Source organism: Myotis lucifugus, unplaced genomic scaffold, assembly GCF_000147115.1.
Source record: "Myotis lucifugus unplaced genomic scaffold, Myoluc2.0 scaffold_354, whole genome shotgun sequence".
Classification (NCBI taxonomy): Eukaryota; Metazoa; Chordata; class Mammalia; order Chiroptera; family Vespertilionidae; genus Myotis; species Myotis lucifugus.
In genome coordinates this window covers 444,902-469,726 of record NW_005871402.1, presented here as the reverse complement: position 1 = coordinate 469,726, position 24,825 = coordinate 444,902, and positions in this window count along the sequence as shown.

The following is a 24,825-nucleotide window of genomic DNA, read 5'->3' as shown; positions in this document are numbered from 1 at the left end:
GTGACACGGCACCAGAGTTAAGTTAGGGTTTTTCAAAATGCTGACACGCCGAGCTCAAAAGGTTCGCCATCACTGGCATAGATGAGTGTGGGTCATGGAGCAAGAGAGTGCAAGGGAGCAGGAGCGAAGCAAGAGCATAAAGAGAACTCCTTGTTTAGGGATTATAACCAGGAACTTAACCCATTAAACCTTCAGTATTTTGCATGCTTGCATTGGCTCCACCCTTCTAGCCAATGATCTCTAGACTGACAAACCAGCACCTTCCTGACATCACCCTGACTTCACTGCACAGGCGCCAATCTCCCCTTTTGTTGGACCCCTCCCCTCATCGATGGGGAGTCTGAAATTGTAGCATCCTGGTGAAGCTGCCCACATGACCACACTTATAATGCCTGGCCTCCTCTTTGCTCTCTTTCTATTATTAATATTGACTGGTTAATTTTAAAAATATCAGGAATGTCTGGTGATGTTTACCATATATTAGAAATAACATCTATTAAAAATTACTTAAAGGCTGGGTGACAATCTAGAATTCAAGTATGCCTGGGTAATTGGAAAAAGTAATAATTTGCATTAAATTGTAATAAATTAAATTATTATTGTTATCTTTAAAGAAAGTACTAAAATAATCATAGAAATTGCATAACTCACAAATTACCATAGGGAAAATTGAATAATATTTTTTAAAAGTATAACTCAAAAAATTGAGAAAAGAAAAAGAAATATTAAAAAATTAGATGGATAAAAGAGAAAATACTTCAAGGAAAAATACTGATTTTTAGAACCTATAAAATGGAAAACACAACTGTATTCTAGAGCAATTTTCTATAGATATGATATGGAAAAGTTAGTCAAAGAATTAATTATATCATGTAAACACTAAAGAAAACAAAGATAATGTAATTATATTACTAATAGTTAAAGTAAATTTTAAGGAAGATGCATTATTAGAGGACAGAGGAAACACATATGGAAATACAGTATATACACATATATAAACATGTTTATCATATATGTATATTTTAAAAATTGTAATGGGAGATATTAAAACACCACTTATTAGTTGATATAATGAAAAGAAAAAAATGTAATGCTCTAGCAGAAATGAGGTAACAAACAGCAAAATTGATCTAATGTTAATGAATTAAACCTACACCCAACCAAAGCAATGCACATATTTTCAAGTGCACAAGGAAAATATCTCAAAATTGAACAAAAGTATTATAAATCAAATGTGAACACATTTTCAAGAGTACATATCAACATTTTTTTCTTCATAATGTTAATAAGATAGTAGTCAATATTATAAAGTATGCCAGAAAATTCCCAACTACTTCTAAAAGGATATTTTACTTAATAACTAACCAATGGCTCAAAAAAATCACAATTAAAACAATAAATATATTTTCAAATATGTGTTAATATGATACAGAATATTAAATTTTTAAAGGGCAGACATAAAGTTTAGAAGATAATTTATGACTTTCAATGCACATATTAGAGAAAAATATATACCATCAATGATAGATTTATAACATTAGGACAACCGAGTAGCATCAACCCAAAGGCAAGACAAGGAAGGAAATGATAAAAGAGCAGAATGGATGTAATAGAAAACAGGTGATTTATATTGAAAATCAGCAAAGTTGAAAGTGGGTTCTTTGAAAACATAAATAAACTCTATGACTCCTTGTAAGATGGAACATGAGTGAGAGAAAATTAAATTTCTTAATATAAGGAATGAGAAAAATATCACTACAGATCCAATAGATACTGTTTAACAGAAGGAAATGAGGAATTTCACTTGTGTATAGGAATTAGTAACTGAAAATTACTTAACCTCCCATTATAAGCAACTGGAAAATTGGATGAAGTATAAGTCAGCCTGCTTTCTGATACTGGAAAAAAGTACAGAGCCATGAACATGGAAAGAAGGAAAGCAAATGAGATGTATTGTACAATTGCCTTTAAAATTCTTCCTGGAATTACTTTATGAAACATGGTACAGAAAAGGGAATATCTTTTAAATATTTGTAATTATTGTCAGGCAAAGATTTCTAAGTAGGGCACATAAAGCATGAACCATGAAAAAATAGGGTGAATTGGTTATAGAAAATACAGTAACACCAAGTGTTAAAGAGGAAGTTGTGCAGCTGGAACTCTCATAATTTGCTAGTGGAAATGAAAAGTTGCAAAATCACTTTGGACAACCATTTGTTAGTTTAATAAAGTTAAGCATAAAATTACTATATGATCCTGAAACTCTAATTCCTATGTATTTAACACAGTAGAAATGAAATATGTATCTACAAAAATGCTTTTACATGAATGATTATAGCCGCTTTATATAGGGCCAAAAACTGAAAACAATAAAAATGACCATCACCAGGTAAATAAACAAACACGTTGTTATATATATATATATATATATATATATATATATATATATGCTAGTGGCCTGGTGCATGAATTTGTGCACATTGAAAGGAAATTAATTAGAAGAAATATTTTAATATCACTATTCGCCCTTTCTCTATCACAGAAGTGTCAACCAAATTCATGATCGACAATGACAGATGGAAACACATGTGTGCAATTGGTGCCAGAGAGAGCTTTATATATATCACACATGTACGAGTGAACTTAGCCTTTTATAGATATAGAATAAACTTGCAAATGTAGACCTACTTTCTGATTTATCTAAACTTTTTCCAGCCCAGTGAAGCACCCCAACTTCTCTTTCAGGTAATTGGCAGCAACATGGCAGTAAATTTCAACACAAAGCAGATTATTATTGTAGATCACACAGGGAGAACAAAGGGTAAAATATTTTATTGCAGCAGTGTATAACTATATTCTGTGCAGTGAAAAAACCTGAAGTCATTTTCAAGGTCCACCATTTCTTTCTTCTTTTCAGTTGGGTCAGGTTTCTAAGCTTTCTAAATCTCCATTTTCTGGCTAATGAAAAGAAAATAGGATTCCACCGAGTCTCCTATCTACCTACTCCAGGACTTCTGTGAGGATCAAATGAGATGAGGCACAGGAAAATGCTTCACAGGCATTTGGTTACAGTGTAAAGTGTTTCCTCCTGGGTGTTCCTGGGCTGAAGAAACTGCAAGGAGGCTAGTTTCTAGGGAGAGGAAGCCAGGTGTTGCTCGGTGATGTCATTACCCAGGCGGTGAGACACTTAGCATATTAGCCTTTTATATGTATAGATTGGGTGATATCAAAAACTGGGATAATTTTGTAATTGGTTATCTTAATAAATGTTATCTAGAAGAGGGAAGACTATAGTAAGGCTAAAGCTCTAATTGGTAAAAAAAAAAAACAAACAACAACAACCACAACAATTGTAGTCACTAACAATAGTCAATATGGGGGCTATGCCTGGTAACTTTTACAGTTTATGCCATGTGTGTGCGCACATGTGTGCTTTCAGACATAATGGAAACACCTTTTTAGTTATTATTTACTTTGGCTCAATCTTTCATAGTTACAGGTGGCTTTGTCTGGTGTTAAAGCTTTGTGAAATTGTTTACAACATGACACACTAAAGCTCAAAGGTGATTGTCAGGCTGGGTTCTCAAAGGAGTCATTCTAGTACAAAGCTAACTTATAGACTGCTTTTCCCTTTTTTCTACATATGATTGAATTATTCTATAAAGACATATCCACGATAGCGATCAAAACTATTTTGAAATTAGTTAAAACTCATTAAGAAAATGATATAAAACAGTAAAAAAGCAAAAATACAGGGTAGAACAAAGTAGTTTTACAGCTGTATGTGAAACTGTTTATTTTTGTATTATGATGTATTGATTTTTATATTATTTTCCATAAAACAACTGTAAAATCACTTTCACAGCATCCTGTAGATTGGATTTAGAAAAACTCAAAAGTGAGGGTACAGAATCAAGGAAACAATCCTATCTAATAATAGACAAACATGGTAATTAACCGTACCTTTGCTACACCTCTCATTGGCTAATCAGCGAGATATGCAAATTAACCCAATCAAGATAGCAGCCGGCAGCCACACAACTGAAGTGAGCAGGAGGCTTGCTTGCTCCAGTGATGGAGGAACCCAAGGTTCCCCACCTGCTGTGGCCCGGCTCTGAGATCTGAAAGCAACAAAGTTTCAATTATAGAAGTTAAACAAACCCCAGATACCTGCTTTCAGCAGGCCATGGCCACAGAGCTGAAGTGAGCAGGAGCCCGGCTCTCAGCTCCAGTGATGACAACAAAGTTTCAATTATAAAAGGTAAATAAATTCCAGAATAAAAAAAAAAAAGAAAAAAAGGAGAGACTGGGAGCTTCAGTCACCCGCCAGCCTGAAAACGGCCCTCAGTCCCTCACCCAGACTGGCCAGACACCCCAGCAGGGATCCCCACCCTGAAGGGGCTGTGGCCAGCCTGCAAACAGCCATCAGCCCCTCAACGAGGCTGGCCAGGCACCCCAGAGGGGATCCCCACCCTGATCCGGGACCCCCTTCAGGGCAAACCAGCTGGCCCCCACCTGTGCACCAGGCCTCTATCCTATATAGTAAAAGGGTAATATGCAAACTGACTCTAACAGCACAACGACTGGGAATGAATGGTCACTATGACACACACTGACCACCAGGGGGCAGACGCTCAATGCAGGAGCTGCCCCCTGGGGGTCAGTGCGCTTCCACATGGGGAGCTCTGCTCAGCCACAAGCCAGGCTGACGGCTGCCAGTACAGCGGTGGTGGTGGGAGCCTCTCCTGCCTCCTCTGCAGCGCTAAGGATGTCCAACTGCAGCTAGGTCTGCTCCCCGCTGGCAAGTGGACATCCCCCGAGGGCTGCCAGGCTGTCAGAGGGATGTCTGATTGCCAGCTTAGGCCCAGTCCCCTGGGGAGCAGGCCTAAACCAGCAGGTGGTTATCCCCCGAGAGGTCCCAGACTTCGAGAGGGCACAGGCCAGGCTGAGGGGCCCCCCCAACCCTGAGTGCACAAATTTTTGTGCACCGGGCCTCTAGTTCTTATTATAAAATAAATACTTTGCTAATGTTAAATATTTCTGTGTTTTAGGTATTTTTAATAGACTTTTGAACCAGAGTAAAACAAGGTAAGATGACATAAAGCACACACACATATGCACACACACACACATGCATCCATAAACTTTTGAATAAATGAGTTTGGCTCTATTCTTTTTGAATAATAGTCTAAATTATGAGTATACACATATTCTTATCTCAGAACATGCTTTTCATTAAAAGCTTGCCAAATGTGTTCTTTGACAGATAATACTAAACAGGAATTGCTTCTCCAGAGTGACATATTGATTCATTATTCATTGTTTTTAACTTTAAGGAATGAGTGATGAAAAAATGACTCTAATTTTGACTCTAAACAGTGACAGATCTCAAATGACTTATGTGACAATTTACATATGTTGGTCAAATGAATGTCAATTATATTAACATGGGAAATAAGCAGGTCTTTGTTTTTTATGTGTTGTGTCAAATTTTTTGACAGCACATATTACAGTGGATAGTTCAACACATTTAATTAATTTGATTTTATGAAATATCAGATATGTGTCACATCAAAACAAAATTGACTTACCATGTGCCAATAGTTCTTCATTATGTTAGCAAAACAAGAAAGACTAAAGTGTGATGCATATCTAAGTTTCTGTTCTTAAGCCAGGGAATGGTTACTGATGTGTGAGAGAAGCCAATTCAGTTCCATTCTCCTCTGTTTTCTCAATTCCCAAGGTAATTTCCTCTGGTTCTGAGGATCTGCTGACATGCTGTTTCTTCTCTCTGGAAGTTTCCAATATTTAAAATTATGAGGTGCGGGTCCACAATAATGCAACCAAGTTTCAAATAAAACAAAGGGTATAAAGGTTAACATTGTGAACTTCTATTTGACTCTCCTGTGATTTCTTTTTCTAACGAGATTAAATTTATTGGTTTATTCCTCATAATATTTTTGCTTATAATTTCTTCCCTGCCTTTTCAAAAATTTTGCCACCTCAATACTCACTTAAAATCCCATCTCTCATACCTAGTGGTAGATGTTTATGCTGTTTTTATTCCTGGGTCACATCACCAATGTGTTCCTATAATTCATACAAACAGAGTAAAGAGTGATTTTGTCTCTAGAGAAGGACAAATTGCACTATTGAGATGATCTCTTAAATAGCTCTCCATCTTTTTACCCACTGCTGTTCTTAGAAAGGAATATATCATTTGCAGACCTGGTGCTACTTTTTACACAGAGGGAGAAAAGTAAAACATTATTTGAGCTGAGTTAGGGTGTTTGGACATGCAAATTTTATTAGAACCTAATTCTTATTATAATCCTATACTTTCCTCCAAGATATGTCTGTTTTTTGTTTGCTTGTTTTGTTTTGTTGTTTTATTCTTGAGACTATTTCTCTCTCCTACCAGTTTCCATGCAATTTTCCTATAACACTAAAAGCTCAGAGTGGTTAGAGAGCAAGCGAGGTGAAAGATTTGATAAGAAAATGTTAAATGGTAGGTTGTGGTAAAAGAATAAAGCAGTAGAATCACTGCATCAAATGACAGTGCCATTTTTAATTTTTTGAGGAAACTCCACACTGTTTTCCGTAGTGGTTGTGCCAGTCTACATTCCCACCAGCAGTGCACTATGGTTCCTTTTTCTCCACATCCTCACCAGCACTTGTTTATTGATTTGTCCATGGTAGAAATTCTGGTAGGTGTGAGGTGACATCTTATTGTCATTTTAATTTGCATCTATCTGATGATTAGTGACATTGAACATGTTTTCATATGTCTGTTGGCTATCTGTCTGTCCTCTTTGGAGAAGTGTCTGTTTAGGCTCTTTGCCCATTTATTATTTATTTGTCTTCTTTTTGCTGAGTTGTATGAGTACTTTATATATTTTGGAAATTAATCTCTTATCTGATGTATGATTGGCCAATATGTTCTCTCATATATTAGGTTCCCTTTTCATCGTGATGCCAGTTTATTTTGTTGTGCAGAAGCTTTTTTATTTTGATGTAGGCCCATTTGTTTATTTTTCCCTTTACTTCTCTTTGTCCCAGGCGATGTATCAGTGAAAATTCTAAGTGGGATGTCTGATATTTTGCTGCCTATATTTTCTTCCAGGATTCTTACAGTTTCAGGACTTACCCTTAAATCTTTTATTTATCCAAACTGCTATTATACCCTGTGACCTCACTTCTAGGAATATATCCTAAGAAGCCTGAAACACAAATCAGAAAAAAATGTCTGCACCCCTATGTTCATAGCAGCACAAGTTGCAATAGCTAAGATCTGGAAACAACCCAAGTGCTGATCGGTAGATGAGTGGATAAAAAGCTGTGGTACAGCTACACAATGGAATACTATATATCTGTAAGAAAGAAGAACCTATTACCCTTTGAGACAAAGGGATGGACCTGGAGAGTATTATGCTAAGCAAAATAAGCCAATCAGAGAAAGACAAGTATCACATGATCACACTCATATGTGGAATCTAATGAACAAAATAAATTGTCAAACAAAATAAATCAGGAGACATGGAAGCATGCAACGGACTGACGAGTCTCAGAAGGAAGGTGCGGGGCGGGGGGTGGAGAAGAGGTTAACTAAAGAATGTATATCCATATATGCATAACGCATGGACACAGACACCAGTGGGGTGAAGGCCTGGGTCGGGGTGAGAGCAGAGAGGAGGGGGTCAATGGGAGATAAAGGAGGAGCATCTCTAATATTTTCAACAATAAAGGTAAATTTAAAAAATATAGAAATACAGTTTTTAACATATTGTAAAATTTTATTTTTATTTAAAAATAAAACTATTATAGCATTTTTAAAAAGAGTAAAGTAGTAGAAAAAAGTAAGAAGATAAAATCTGGGTTTCATATTCATGAATGGATATTAGTTATATAAAGGTTTAATTCTCACTTACTAGAGGCCAGTGAGTTTCCAATACAGGAAGCTTCCATCTTGTTCCAATATCTTATTTGAAGTCTAGATACCATACTGATAAATGAGAAGAGAGTTGCATACTGGAAATTAATGTTTTAGCTAGAGGTTGACATTTGTCATCTTTCTTCAAAGCTCATTAGTGTAGTTAATTAAATGGTTCTTCCTAACTGCAAGGAGTCTAGGAAGTAGAGTCTACCATGTGCCATGGAACTGGGTTAGCTGGGTGAAATATAGGATATCCACTTAAATTTAATTTAATATTTAAAACACATTTTTAGTATAAAGTAGGATGTGTAAGTATGTATCCTTTGGGTATCAGAAATCAAATTGAACAGTTGCTAAATTTTGCTACCATACTCAAGGAGAGCTGGATATTAATAATCACTATAATGTCTACCACAACGTTTTTATTAATAGCAAACTATTTTGTTCACTTTTATTTTCTCACGCATTGAACACACTCACTTCCCCTACTTGGCAGACAACACAAATCCTGTCCAGTCACAGTTCAAAAGTCCTGGATAGTGGAAAAGTTGCATTGTCTCTCCATCAGGTACATTTTTTTTCAGGTCTATGCACTAAATAAACAAGCTATCTGACCTTCACATACCCAATATGCAATAGTAGAATATGGATACACCAGCTGCAAGAAAACCTCAGGTAGAAAGGAAGAACAGGTGACACAGTAATTGCAGGTTCTGACATCCCATTACACAGACAATATGAGGTTGCCTATTTGGGGATGAGGATATTTATTAATTATTCCCGACTGCTCTCTGCAAGGAGCTGCCATGTGCACTGCTTTTGTTTGTTTGCCTGTTTTGACTCTTTGGTCTTTTCAGTTTCCTCTTTCACTATTAACTTCATTTGAAATACTTGGTGAATCTGCCCTTTGGGAGGCGGTTCAGAAAGTTAACAACTGTATTCATACACATTCATAATATTGAGACAAGAAATACATACACATATGCATTTATATCTACACACATGTAAAATATATGTATTTTCTTTTGTGTGATTAATAAATGATGTATACATGAGGGCCACCTGAAAGGTTCCTTTTGGGTGGCAAAATCGTGCTCAAAAAGACTCAAATTAATACAAAATAACAAAGTGATACTTTGCTGAAGAGTCAAGAGTAAAGGAAACACACTAACATTCTGACTCATTGGAAATATTTCACTGTAGCAACAGGCTGCGAAGGTACCTGTGTGCCTACCAGTATGTTGCAGGTGAAAGTTTTTGTTTTTGTTGTCAAGTTCTTCCTTCAATTTTATAATATATTTTAGAGGAAATTGTTTTGGAAAATAAAAGGTACTAATTTGTGAGTTACATGATTTCATGATCAGGTATTACCTAAGAAGATATCTAAAATCTAATATGTGGAACTGCAAAATGATAGAAAATTGAAAATTTCTGTTTCCTGAGACATTGATATTTCTTATTTATGAATTAACCAATTTTTAAAAATTGTTTAGAAGCATTTTCAGTAAAAATATATCTTAAAGGAAAGTAATCAGGCAATACTCTTTTTAAAAATATATAGCAATAAAAAAGTTTTCTAAATAGTTAACTAATTGCATAACAAATTAACCTGCCCACCTCAGGAGAATAGAAGTCTTTTAGATTTGACTTATTAAGATCATCATACCTTTCTGTTGGAAATTATATTGTGGAGCTTAAATGCGGTTCTTATGGGAAGAACAAGTTTTACTGAATAATTTACTAATAACTATTATACTCCAATTAAATGTATTCCCTCTGCAATTTAATTATTCTTATTTAAATGTATCTTCTCAGTTGTATACGGAATGACATTATTGCAGATGTCAGTGGAAGAGACATATTGTATATGAGTATGCTAATAAAAATGTAATGAGAAACATTTGGAGCGATTGAGATGAATATTTATTGGAGTACTTGAATTTATTTTTACATCTTAAAAATGCTTCCAGGAACTACAGGACAAGAGTTTTATAATTGATGAAAGTATATATAGGGTTATCTTATAATGGCTTTCCAAGTATGCAAATGATATAATTTATAATGTAGAAAAGCCTGAAAAATTCTGTTCACATCAGATTTTTTGAAGTGGAACTTTCTCCCTCAAAAGTCTCTCACTATCCAATTAAAATGTTAATTAGTATTGACAGGATTTGAACATTTTACCTAGTTATCATTGAACCCCAATCTGGAAAATCACAATTATGAAAAAGTCTCATATCTCTGCACAAGGTAAGTTTCTGTTATAATGCATGTTTAGAGAAATATTTTCCAGTTAATATTTAATTTTAACACTAGAACTGCATAATCATTTAAAATTACTATATATTATAAAACAGATTGTCATAAATTGCTTTAAAAAGCTAGCCTTTTATTACTCATTATGAGTTGGTACTTTAACAAGATTGATTCTAAGATTATGAAAATAAGATTTTTATATTCTTGTCAATTATGTCAAATTACGTGCAATTATAAAGACTTATTGTGTATTACTTCCATATTTGAGTCTATCTTTAGTTTTTCACTTCATAACATTGATTTCTCTCCCTTATTATGTCAACAGCTCCACACTGTATAAGTTATGGTGGATTTCTAACATCTGAAAAAAATTAGTATTCACTCCCTCATTCTTCTTTTTTGAGAATTATCTGTAAAATCTTACATGTATATTTTCCACCTGGCTTGATCATATACAAATAGAGCTTTATATATTTTTTATTGAAATCAGGACCATATATAGATTAAGTTATATCCATGAATTAAATTCTTGTTTGAGTATTTGTATTTCTATTTATTCAAGGATTTGTTAAGAATATGTTAATCTTTTTAAAATTTTTACATAAATGTTTACATTTTAAAATTTATTTCTATGCATTTGTTATTTTTTAATCATATTCTTTAGTCTACATTTTTTCTGGCATGGAAACATGAAACAGACTGATGAATCTCAGAGGGGAGGGGGAAGATGGAAGCGGGGAGGGCTGGAAGACATTAACCAAAGATCTTACATGCATACTAGAGGCCCAGTGCATGGATTCGTGCACCAGTGGGGTCCCTCGGCCTGGCCTGCAGGGACCGGGCCAAAATCAGCAGTCGGACATCCCCCAAGAGGTCCCAGATTGCGAGAAGGTGCAGGCCAGGCAGAGGGACCCCACCGGTGCACGAATCTGTGCACCGGGCCTCTAGTTGATTTCTATAATTCTCATTAGCCGCATTAGTAAAACTTTATATTTTTGTAATGTTCTCTTAGATATTCCAATTATACAACTTTACCATTTATAAATACTATGGTTAGATAACAAAACCTTTAAATCCCCCAATGTGTTTTGGCTCATTGTCCTCTTCCATTCTCAATGCCAGCAATGGCCAGTGAAGTGTTTCTCATGCTGCATCACTCTAACACTAACTCTTCTCCCTCCAGCCTTCATATTTAAAGGACACTTGTGATTGCAATGGGCTCACCTATGTATTCCATAAAAACCTGCTTATTCTAAAGTCAGTGAAATATCAACCTTATTTCTATTTTCAGCTTTAATTCTTCTTACCATGTATGTAGCATAACATAGTCATGTGATACACAGATTAGGGCTTGGGACTATCTTTGAGGGACTATTATTCTGTCTGCCATAGCCAATTATTATTTTCTATGGTCCATTTAGGCTAATAGGCAAATCCAATCAATGTTAAAAATCTGGTGTGAAAGGGGAACTTTTTTATATTTTGTTTCATAGATAAGAATATTAAAATGTAAGGACATTTTCTATAATTCTAATTTCATTATTCTATATAAATAAACACTAGATGTTTAATTTTAATAAATAGAATCAGTATATATGCACATAACTTTTTTTCTTTTAATGTCAAAGTTATATTTCTTAGTTTTTTAATATATAACTATATTTTATTCCAAAGGTCTGCTTTATGTTTTGTTAATTTTATTCGGTATGTACTTACTTTTTTAGTAGAACATATAAGCAAGTTTGTTATACCCATTCTCCATGTTAGTGTACTTATTGATACTAGTAGAGCATGAACTGTATTTTAAATATATGGTACAATTTACTTGTAAAATAATCTGGGTCTGGTGCCATTTTGCAAGTAAATTTTTTACTTTTTCCCATTTCTTCTGTGGGAATTAACTCTTTGGATTTTTTAAATCTCTTTTCTGTTATTCTGTATGATTTATAGTCAATTATTAAATCAACCATTTTCTCAAGGTTTTCAAATTTTCAGTAAATCTAAAATGAACTCCAAGACTCTGTTTCTCAGTGACAAACAACACAACGCATCTTAATATCTGCATTGCTATATTTGATGTCAAAATACCTAAAATTCTGAATATCTGCCAATAACTGAGATCCCTACTTATTCACGTCCGGTGTAATGTCAGCAGTTTATGCTACTGAGCAAAACTCTGCTAAGCATGGTTCTCTTTTTTATAATAAGAATAGATTCAGTTTGTCTTTTTAGTTGAGACCTAAAGGTGTTCTCAAAATTATTTGACATATGTGAACTAAGTTTTAAAAGACGCTAAAAATAAATAGAATAAAAATGTCACCAGTTGGTGTCATCACCATTGAATAACTGAATTAAAAAGATAAAGCTGAAACTATTGTTTACTATAGTTCAGTGGGCATTTGCTGACTAGACATGATCTCTTCAATAAGAGCATGATAATTGGATATTGGCATTTTTGGTAGCATGAAGTTCATATATTTGTAAACTTCCTGGGGTATCAGAGGTTTTCAACATTTATAAAAGTAGATATTTTTTCTGGTTCTATTATTATTAATTGGTTGTCACATGAAGGTATATTTATTAAAGTAAGTTCATCCCTAATTGGCTGATTTCTGACGGCAGAGACACTAATGGATTTTTTATTTCATGAAAGCATATTCACTGAACCAAAGTTTCATTGACTGAACAGGTTTAAACTGAGTGAGTACCTGTTACCATGGCTACAATATAATATTCTTTTCCTAATTCATTGGGACATTTTTGTCCTCAGTCATGCCTTTGGTGCTATAGGAGAAACTATCAAGCATTGTTCAGATCTTCACTATTGTCAATTCTCTTTGTAGGTGAGATTTCTGAAGCATTTAGCTATTCAGTGTGCGCATCATTAGCATGATTTCATCCCATTTTTAAAATAGAATTTGTTTTTCTTGACAATTTTATCTTCACAGCAAAACTGAAAGGAAGATACAGAGATTTCCCATAACCCACCTGCCCACACATATGTATAGCATTCCCCATTATCAACATCCTCTACCAAATTAGTACCTTTGTTATAATTTATTAACCTACATGGACACATCATTATCACCAAAGTCCATAGTTTAAATTAGGGATCACTCTTGATATTGAACAATCTATCACTTTGGACAAATGTATAAATGATATGTATCCACCTTTATAGTCTGATATAGAGCAGTTTCTCTATTCTAAAAATCTTCTTTTATTCAAATATTCATCTCTCCCTCCTTCCTACCCCCTGATCTTTTTTACTATCTTGATAGTTGGTAATTTTGCCTTTCCTATATAGCTGGAATCATGCAGTATGTATCCTTTTTCAGACTGGCTTCTTTTACATGATAATTTATATTTGCTCCATGTCTTTTCATTGCTTGATAGCTCATTTCTTCTGGGAAATGAATAATATGTCATTGTCTGGATTGCCACATTTACTAGTCCATTTGCCTAATGAAGAACATCCTGGTTGCTTCTGAGCTTTGGAGTTATGAATTCCAAGAAGTGTGATTGCTGTGTCTTATGGTAAAAAATGTGTTCAGTTTTTGTAAGAAATTGCAAAACTGCCTTTTGAGGTGTCTGCACCATTTTGCATTCCCATTATTGAGAACTGCAGAACAGTTGTCACATAATTCCACCCACACCTCTGCATGAAGAGATTGATTAAACTCTAGACTGGCTTCTAGCAACATAAGGCTGTTTCTAGTATGACCCCAAGACTCCAGTTAAAATGTTGCCTGAGAAAACTCAATGCTGACAGGAGATTTTACTGTCTGTTTTAGCCAATTTCTGATGCTAGGTCCCTGACAACCCCTTCTTAGAGCATTTACTAAAAGGGCTTACAATTGTGAACATATATCTCCTACAAATCAGTGGTGTATTTGTCAAGGACCCAAGGGCCATTCCTTTGAAATATAATCATCAAGAAGGATACCTCTGTCTCCCAGTCACTGCTATGGAATAGATTGCTAACTTCAGTAACTGCCAGTTAGCAAGCACAGCTGGCTTACTTGCATTGCACTGACTGATCCCTTGTAAATTTTTACTTCTCTCCCTCTACTGCGTCCCTGCTCTCTCTCTTTCTCATTCTCCCTTTAAAAAGCTCATCTCCTTTGCGGCAATTGGAGTGGTAATGGAGCCTTCCTTATGCTATCACTAATTACTAAATAAGATCTGTTTTCACTACATTAACAAATGTTTGGACATGTTTATTTTTGACATTAGCAGTGAATAAGAGTTCTTCTTGTTCCATATCCTTGCCTGCATGTGGAGTTTTTGGTGTTTTGAATTTTAGCCACTCTAATCAGTGTGTAAACGATATCTCACCACTGTTGCTGTTTTAATTTGTGTTTCTGGCATTGGTTCTCTTGGATTTCTCTCCGGTAACTTGTGATCCCCCCGTATTCACCTGTCAGTTTTTTTGTTTTTTGTTTTTAATTTGTGGGGCAGTGGTTTTCCTTGTGACCTCGCTTTTATTATAAATCTAATAAAATACAGTCACATGTCGAATAACGGTATTTCAGTCAACAACGCATGGCATAAATGATGTTGGTCCCATTTGATTATATGTCACTGGTGAAGGAGTGCTTGCCTCTTCTTAAAATAGAAATAAAGAGAGGAGGCAAAGCAGACTCAAAAGAAGAGGTTTACTAAAAAAAGTGGATGGAAAGGAGACAGAGAGGGAGTTGATACACCAGGGAGCACACACTCATGAAGAGTATGGCTCCCAGAACTGCTGCCAGGTCTTGCTTACAGAAGGCGGGTTTCTCCACGCAGGCGCAGAACAGAGCCATTTTCTTTCCAGGGTCCCACCATGGCTGGCATCCTCTGGACCAGGAGTGGGCAAACTTTTTGACTCGAGGGCCACAATGGGTTCTTAAACTGGACCGGAGGGCCGGAACAAAAGCATGGATGGAGTGTTTGTGTGAACTAATATAAATTCAAAGTAAACATCATTACATAAAAGGGTACGGTCTTTTTTTTTTAGTTTTATTCATTTCAAACGGGCCGGGTCCGGCCCACGGGCCGTAGTTTGCCCACGGCTGCTCTGGACAGTGCTGGGTAATACCTAAAGAGAAATATTAAACTTATCTGGCAGAGGCTTGAAAAATAACTGAAAATCATTCCCATTCATTTAAGATAAGCTCAGCATGTCTGATATACTGGAGCTGAATTTTCAATAAGAAATTGAAGGATATGTGGCTTAGGAGGATTTTTATTTCCTCTGACAAGAGCTTTATCTGTGGGGCTTGGCAATAGATTCCCTCTCACTCACAGCACCTCAATTTTTCATACAGAGATTACATCCCAGTCAGCCACTGACCTACCTCAGCACAAAATTTCAAAAGTCAAAATATTGAGTCCTCAGTTCCACCCACTCTTTATGTTAAATACCCTTTTATAATTATTATTTATTTATTATTTTTTATTTATTTAATCCTCACCAGAGGATATTTTTTCCATTGCTTTTCTGAGAGAGAGGAAGGGAAGAGAAAGGGGGAGAGGGAACAAGAGAGAAACATGGATATGAGAGAGACACACGGACTGGTTGCCTCCCCCATGCTCCCCAACAGGGTGGGAACGGAAACTGCAACCCAGGTATGTGCCCTTAATGGTGAATCGAAACTGCAACCCTTCTGTTCATGGTACAAAATTCTAACCATTGAGCACACTGGCTAGGGCCCCTTTTATTTTTTAATGAATACCACAAAATTCCTTAATACAACTACTATTCTAAAATGCAATAGCCAAAACCACATTGCCATGAAAATTCTGCATGTTCCTTTATTTTTTTTAATCTTGATTTCTTACTCCTACTAATTTTCAGGCCACCTTCACTCCCTCCTGACCATCACTTTTATGGTGATCTACGCCTTATTCAGCCTGTTTCTCCTCAATATTCCAGTCAGTCTAAGCCACATCCCTGTTCATGGAGCAGCATCGACAGCTCTGATGTTCTATTTCTGACCCCATAAGAAGGAAGCAGAGGGAGGGCCTGTGGACAGTCTTATAAACTCTACCGTAGTGTGTGGTAATGTCTCTTAGCTCTTCACATTCACTCACTCACTCACTCACTCACTCAGAGCAACTTCCAGTCGCGCAAGCTCCACTCATAGTAAGTGGCCTATTCTGTATTTGTACTGTATTTTACTGTACCTTTTCTATGTTTAGATATGCTTAGATACACAAATACCTAGCATTGTCTTATAATTGCCTACAGTATTCAATACAGTGTCATGCTGTACAGGTGTGTATCCTAGGAACAATAGGCTAAACCATATAGCCTAAGTATGTAATAGGCTATACCACCTCCGTTTGTTTAAGTGAACCCTATGATGTTAACACAATGACAAATTGCCTAAAGAAGCATTTCTCAGAATATATACCTCTTATTAAGTGATGGATAGCTGTAGTTGATGTTTCAGTTTGCTCAGATTTTTTATTGTTAGGATTAGTGGTGACTTCCAAGCTTCTTACGTGCTGAAGTAGTAACCTATTTGTTTTCTTAACCGTTTGTTGAATAATTTGCCAGGACAGTGGCTTGACAGAGACATGTATAAATCAGGGAAACAGATATGAACACCTGTGATTCAAACAAGTATAGCTAGGAATACTATATAAGGGGACTGAAAGACAATCCAGAATCACAACTCAAGATAATCAGGCTTAATCCCAAATGAATTCTTGAATCCATCTTAGGTAGCCAGGTTGTTTTTTCTTACAAAGACATTAAAAAGATGTTCATGAAAAGGAAGACTAAGGAGAAGTCTGAGAAACCAACATCTTAGTAATACTATAAATATGTGGAGACATTAAAATCGTGGAGCTGATGGTCAAGAAATTTTAAAGAAAGAGGAGAGGTCAAGAGTGTCAAATTATATGGGGATACTTGTACATACATACACGATAAAATTAAATTTATAAATTAGGCACAGTAAGAAATTAACAATTGTAATAATAAACTAAAACAATTATAATTATATCTCATAATCAAAGTTATGTGAATATGGCATTAGTAAGTAAATTAAGGGTTACCTGACCATGAGCACTGTGATACCAAGACAGTAGATCTGATAGCTTAGATGACTACTAAGTGACTAACAGTCAGGTAGGATCTATAATGTGGATATGCTAGACAAAGGGATTCATACCCTGGGCAGGATTGAGTGAGATGGTGTGAGATTTCATCACACTACTCAGAGAGCCATGCAATTTAAAACTTATGAATTCTTTATTTCTGAAATATTCTCTTTAATATTTTCAGCCTGAGGTTGGCCACAGGTAACTGAACTACAGAAAGTGAAACTGTGGGTGATAGGGACTCCTGTAGTTTCCTTTAATGGTTGAAATTACTTATCTATTCATACATATTGTTAATCTTTTCACTTAGATCATTTAATATATTTACCCTAAAAATGTGAAAGTCTTTGCCCATTGGTTCCAATAATTTTACCATGTATAGGTTTATTCTGTTGACTTGTTTTTCCCTCTAATGGATGTGGTTAAAATTTTCCTGTTATTTTACATTTCTCATTACTTTTGGTTATATGCAAGACATCGAATATAAAAGAACAATGAAGAGTCATTAAATTCATTTGTCCTCAGAAAAGGCACATGCCTATCTATGTCAAGTTGTATATGTGGGTAAGAAGCATGGTGAGTCAATCAGATCTGTAGTTAATCTGGTTTTGTTTCAGCTTCATTTACATTCAGTTTAATACTGGCATTAAAAACGACGGGGAAACAATCATCGCTTCCTTTTACACGGGGATCTAAATCTTTGCAGTGATGTGATTCCTCAGAAATGTTTGTGCTTTATATCCAAGCTTTTTTGAAGTCTAGGATATCTCTCTCTCTGGTATATAGCATGACATCCAGACTTGGAGGTCTTGGAGAATACTCTTTACACAGAGTATTGAACTTGCAGGTCCGCAGGTGATTTCTCTGTCTCGCTGCCTTGCTTCCCCACCGCTCTTGTGTTTATATGTCCATGGCAGTGCACTTTACAAAAGCCCAGTGCACCCCAGTGAGATAGCTCTCATTTCTCCTCTCGTCTCCATCCTTCACGTTAGATGTAGCTTCCATGCCTCTTGGACAATATTGCTCAGCTTTGCTGCCCAGCCTCCGTTCCTTATGGCCACAGTAAAGATACTGTTTGCCTTGTAGGGAGAATCAATCTTAGCCTGCTCTCTTGTAGAGTTTCCAGCCTGTGCAGGTAACACCATGTACTCTGAAAAGGCCAATGGTGGATGCTGAGTCATTGTGTAATTATGGCTCCTAAAGTCATCCCTGTAACCCTCTGAATCATGGTGATTCAAAGATGGGGTCATTTCTCCTGACCATTATTTATGTTTTATTCACTCCTCTTCCTGCTGATCTTCCAGGCTTGAAAACAGCCAGAAGTTGCTTATATAATAGAAAGGTATAGTTTTATTCAAAACTTAATTCATTTAGTTTGATTTTTAAAAGTTCTTATCACCATGATTATTTTTAGATTCTGAAAATTTTCCCATTTATATGACTTATTCTCATGGTTAAATGATGGTCATCAGTGAAGTTCCACATTCCTATTGAAAATGGAAAACCATAAAATCTACAGTTAATTATTATTTAAATTAAACTTAATTTTTGTGTAGAATAAAAAAGGACACTCCTTCTGAGGTACAGAGGACAGAAGAAAAGTTCACTGCCATCTGTTTAATGATATTAGGCATGATCACTTCACTCACTCATGTATAGCAAGTGTAATACAATAAAGTTATGCTGGCTAATGCACAGATGATCTCTCCTTAGATGAGTGATTTCCAATTCAATAATGTGCAAAATCAACTTTTCTTATTGTGAGTATATAAAATATCCATTAAGTCTATGCCATGTAGCACGTTCCTAACAGAATTTCTTATTCTTGAGAAATAAAAAATTCCCACCACATATATACAGTATTAAACTAATTATATTTATAGAATACAATATGAAATATTTCAAAAAACTAAAATAATTTGAATGATTTTCTTGACAATAATTCATTGAATGTATTTCCTTTATTGAATGCTGCAAATTTCTCTGTTAAAATTAGGTTGGTCATTTGGACTTTTTGTTGTGGTTAGCCAGACATTGCTGTTTACAGGACAAAAGCAGTGTTCCTAGAGGAAACTGGAGCTTTCATCCTCTTTCTTTCTTTTTTTTTTAATTTTTGTCTATTGCTTAAAGTATTAGAAAGAGTATTACATATGTCTCCTTTTTTTTCCCCTTGACCTTACCCCGTCCACCCCTACCCCGCAGTGTCTTGTGTCCATTGGTTATGCTTATATGCATGCATACAAGTCCTTTGGTTGATCTCTCCCTGCCCCAACCCTCCCTGGCCTTCCTGCTGTAGTTTGACAGTCTGTTCAATGCTTCCGTAGTCAAAGTCTTCCTAAGGAAATGGTAAACCTGCCAAAAGCACTCAAGTGTGCAATGCATGGTAGTTACTATTGCAGTTGGGTACATTGTTCCTGAAATAGGACTTTTTTTAAACTTTTAATTGGTCAGAAGTTTTGTATAGTAACAGTGATGATGACATTAGCATAGCTTACTTTATTATTTGGAGCATTAGTTTGTTTTTCTTTGTGTTAAAGTAATATATTTAAAATACTGTAGCTAGACCCCTGTTAATTATTTTAAATTAATTTTTGAAAACCTTATCAACAAAATAGTTTAAATGTCTTCTATATATAGTCTAAAAGTAAATTTAAATTGCATATTCTTTTGTTGTGTCCAAATCATTATTCTTTTGGAAATTGTATAGTCTTATTAAAAGGCTGAAATCTAAGATGAGACTTTTACAACAAAATTTACTTAAAGTTTATTGAATGATTAACATATTTTATATACATATACCATACATATAAGCAATCTTATTTGTAACTATACATAAAGTTTGTAAAGCAAACATTTGAACATTAAAAGATATTCTTGAGTGCTCCTGTAAGTGGGAGAGGAAATTGAACTATTTGATAAAGCAACATACAGCATGATAAAGTTTTCTAAGACATCTGATTGAACGATTTGCATAAATCATAATGAAAATCCACACTAAGAATGGTACATGGTACAATCTATGAATAACTGTGCAAATGAGGAGTTACAGAATAGACTGGGGTTTGGCCCAGTATAGTAACATTAGATAACATTCTTAAGGGGTTAGGATTTTACAGTGACAACAGAGAGTATTTTTTAAAAATATATTTTATTAATTTTTTTTACAGAGAGGAAGGGAGAAGGATAGAGAGTTAGAAACATTGATGAGAGAGAAACATCAATCAGCTGCCTCCTGCACACCCCCTACTGGGGATGTGCCCACAACCAAGGTACATGCCCTTGACCGGAATCGAACCCAGGACCCTTGAGTCTGCAGGCCGATGCTCTATCCACTGAGCCAAACCGGTTAGGGCCAGAGAGTATTTTTTTTTAAGTAAAAACGTTTATACTATAATTATATGCCTCCTTGGGTGTTTGTATAATTTTTAAAAATATATTTTTATTGATTTAAGAGAGGAGGGAGAGGGAGAGAGGGATAGAAACATAAATGATGAGAGAGAATCATTGATAGGCTATCTTCTCCACACCCCCTACTGGGGATCGAGGCCCTAACCAGAAATCCAGCCCTTGATCTTCTGATTCACCAGTCGATGCTCAACCACTGAGCCACACTAGCTGGGCTGTATGATTTTTATTGTCATTATCTTTAAGCCATTGTTGGTGTCTAAGTACATTCTTAGGCCAATTTAAAGATTATTGTGTTGATAAAATAAAAAAAAATGTGCAAGTGTAATAAGATATGTTACCATTTTTTATTAGATATCTCTGAACTCTGTGAAGTATATTCTTCTACATTATCTTAGGTTAATCAAATAAGAACTTACATATTACATTTAATTATGTTGTTGTTCATTTCTTAAGCTTCTGTTGTTTTCAAAATATCACCTATTAAAAGAAAGTTTTATTAAAGTAATCAGGTTTAATTGAATTTTATAAAAATCATGGTAAGAATATTATCTACATAATTTCATTTGGACTTGGGAATTATATAATTTTAAAAAAACAAATAATCAACCAATATTTATTGGGTACTTGTTACTATGGCAATTATCTTATTGAATTGCAAAGAAAAATTTCATATAAAAAATAACAATACTTTTTTACACATATACTTTATAGTGTGTAAAGTACAAAATGAATAGCTAACATTTGATATTTATTTGTCACATAAAATAAAAGTGATCAATAGCATTTTTGTATACATATGAGACATGTGCATTACATATTATTTTACATATGAAATATGGCACAATGTATAATAATGTAGCTTTACATATATTCGTATATAATAAAAGCCCAGCGACTGAATGGTGGAATGACTGGAGCGACCAGAATGACTGCAGCCCCTCTCCCTTCCTGTCTGTAAAAAAATCAATAAAATATATTTTTTTAAAAAATGAGTTAATATAACAGAAGTTGATCCTCAAAATTTTCTTAATGAAAAAGGTTAACTATAATCCCTAATTTAAATTTAATGTCAACAATATATTATTAAAGAAAGCATTTTGTTATTATAAACCCATAATAATAAATCTGAAGAGATTTTATCATGTGAAAAAAGCAGGTTTGTTTTCTTTTGTTATCCTAAGAGAGAAAATGGACTTTGAATTATTATATTTACCTTCAATGACAAAAGATATTTTCTAAAAATAGAAATGCCCATATTTCAAAATTTGTCTTTTTAAAACTAACTGATAAAAATAGAAGTGAATAAAACTCATGTAATAAAATAACAATTGCATCATGGTACTAAAAAGCCAAGAAAAATTTCTTCCGATTATGGGTTTTTTTTCATTTAAAATTGCTTTATTAGCTAAATATATACATATAATTTAAAGAATTTAGAATCTGTATGTATTAAAATATTCAACAACAATGAACAATATTCAAACCAATGTGTTAAAACAAATTCTGTGACCTTGGCAAGTCATCTTTTTTCAATTAGTTCATGTTTCTTCATCTGTGAAAAAATATAAACTAAGAGGTCTGTTCACATACTCTATAATTACTGGGTTCTAGAAGTTAATGCTAAATTCATTGTTACTGACATAGTTGAGCAGAGAGATGGTAATCAAATGCAAGAACACATGGTAATTTAAATTAGAAAATACAGACTTTTTATTTAAATTAGAAAATACAGACTTCTGATGAATAAGTCCTATTTTAACATTAAAGGTGTGTGTGTGTGTGTGTGTGTGTGTGTGTGTGTGTGTATGGTGTCAAAATAGTCTATAACTACTTGATTTTAGACACTGGAAATTCATGCTAAAAAGGGTCTAACTACAGAATTTTCTATTTTCTGTTAGAATAAAAATATAATATTCCCAAATAACAAGTTAGTGTAAAGTTCTTTCCAATAATTTCTGATGGAAAAGTGGGAAGAACATATAAATCACTTCTTTTAGTCAAAGAAAGACACTAATGTAATTGTTTAAGCTGTGAGCTGAATTAGCTGAGGTTTTGTTTTATGGTTTAATTTTACATGGGACACCATTTATACTGAAATGAATGATGGTGTAAGCTTATTCAGATTTTTATATTGGCAGATATTTTCTTGAAAATAACTTAAGTACATTACTTTCAGGATAATAATTGATACTATTGTTGCCTTATTGAAATTTGAGTGTCGCAGTGAAAATTAAAATTCTGGAAAACATATGCACTGTGGGTTGTAAGCTTAATAATTCTTAACTTCCTTTAAAATTAGATCATCAGTGATTTTTAACATATGTAATTACCTATGTTAAATAATGGAATATGTCAATCTTTGAAAGCTCCGTACAATTCAGTGTACTAATATATTTTAAATGACCAATGCATGATGTGGGATACTAATACATAGGTTAAAGATCCATTGAAGATAGACCAATAGGTTATACTTTAATAGGCTATACAATTTCAATAAGTATGCTTCCATATCCTATACTTCAGTTACCTTTAATGATTGACCAGTTGTCAAAATTTGTGTATTATCTGAGCATATTCACAAGTCTCTGGAAAGGCTACTAACATAACTTACATAATTCTTTGTACCCCCAGCTTTATTTAAGTATGACTGACAAATTAAAATGGTGTATATTTAAGGTCTATAACATTATGTTTGTTATACATACACATTGTAAATAGGCCAATGTAGACAATATCTTTACTCTTTTATTTTGACTTCTAAATTTCACTCTGTGCAAATCTATTGCAAAGTTACACTGGCAAAATTACAAACACACCTGAGTATTTATTGTGTCATAAATTGTAATATAATAATGCAATTATAATGCAAATATAATTTATTGTGAAATAAAACAAATGAGTAAATATATTATTGTAGCTGGCACCTTAGATTTTAGCATGAGAAAAAGGAAAATATGTGTAAGTTTGAGAAAAAAATAAATCTTGTAATCTTCAATTTGAATTGAAAGTGTCATTGTAAACTTATGAAAATTGATCTCTATATACAAATGATGTATCATAGAATTGTACACTTGAAACCTATATATTTTATTAACCAATAAATTTATTTTAAAAATTAAGTTCAAATTAAAAAATTGATCTCTAAAAATATATTTTTGCTTTTTAAAAAATTATTGTCACAAAACCAACCTTGTCTTGAGGAGCATATACAGTGGTTCTCAACCTGTGGGTCACGACCCCTCTGACGGTCGAACGACCCTTTCACAGGGGTCGCCTAAGACCATCCTGCATATCAGATATTTACATTACGATTCATAACAGTAGCAACATTACAGTTATGAAGTAGCAACGAAAATAATTTTATGGTTGGGTCACAACATGAGGAACTGTATTTAAAGGGCCAGAAGGTTGAGACACACTGATCGAATGTCCATATCTCTAAATACCATTTCCCATAAAAAATTACAAAGTCTTATTTGTGAATTAATTGATTTTAAGGCTTGAACTACAAATATCCAAGATGAGCCTGAAATATGTTATAATGACCTAAAGCAGGGGTGTTTTTAATGACTATTAATTATCAAACTGTCTCTGGAAATAACTTGAAGTGGTCACCTGGCCAATGATGGGCCATTTTAACATTGGTAAGATTAACTACAATGGAATGCACACTTTAATTATGTAAAATCTATGAGGGCATAATGTATTTTCAAAAAAGAAACAGTTCATTTTTGCCTTGGGATGATGCTAAGCAACCAAATCAGTATTTTCAAAACTGACTATAAAGGAAAATATTCAAGTATCTATTATTACTTTCACATAGGAATTTAATCAAATTGTTAATAAGGGAAAGTGTCTGTTAAAGAAGTACCTGACTAACAGATAAAGAAGGAATAATAGGATTAGAAAATTCACTATAAATTAAATAATGAATCTAACCAAGTGTCATCAGTGATAGCTAATATCTCAAAACATAAAATACTCAGGCATTAGGTGCATCCTGATAGAAGCACAGAGCACAGCTATGAAAATATCTTGAAATTAAGTCACAATAAGTCTCTAGATCTTGTTGAGAGGTTGCCTTTTCAACATTGAATTGTTTTGCTCCTTTGCCAAAGAGCAGTTGACTATATTTG